This window comes from Brassica oleracea, chromosome C3, assembly GCF_000695525.1.
Source record: "Brassica oleracea var. oleracea cultivar TO1000 chromosome C3, BOL, whole genome shotgun sequence".
Classification (NCBI taxonomy): domain Eukaryota; kingdom Viridiplantae; phylum Streptophyta; class Magnoliopsida; order Brassicales; family Brassicaceae; genus Brassica; species Brassica oleracea.
In genome coordinates, this window is record NC_027750.1 from 57,758,204 (window position 1) to 57,758,487 (window position 284).

Consider the following 284-nt stretch of genomic DNA (forward strand, 5'->3'; position numbering starts at 1 on the left):
ATGTCATTTTAATGTTTTTAATCGTATACTTAAGGAAAACTTACATTTTTTTAATTTAAAGTCGTTTTAAAAAATTCAAAATATAACATATAATAAAAATATAACATATAAGAAAAATATAACATATAAGGTGTCCTCATTTTTGTATTTTAAAGTTGTTTTAAAAAAAATATTTAACATATAAGGTTTCCTCATTTTTGTAATTTAATGTCATTTTAAAAAATTCAAAATATAACTTATAAGAAAAAAATTAATTTTTTTATTATAGGGTTAATGTGATTGTT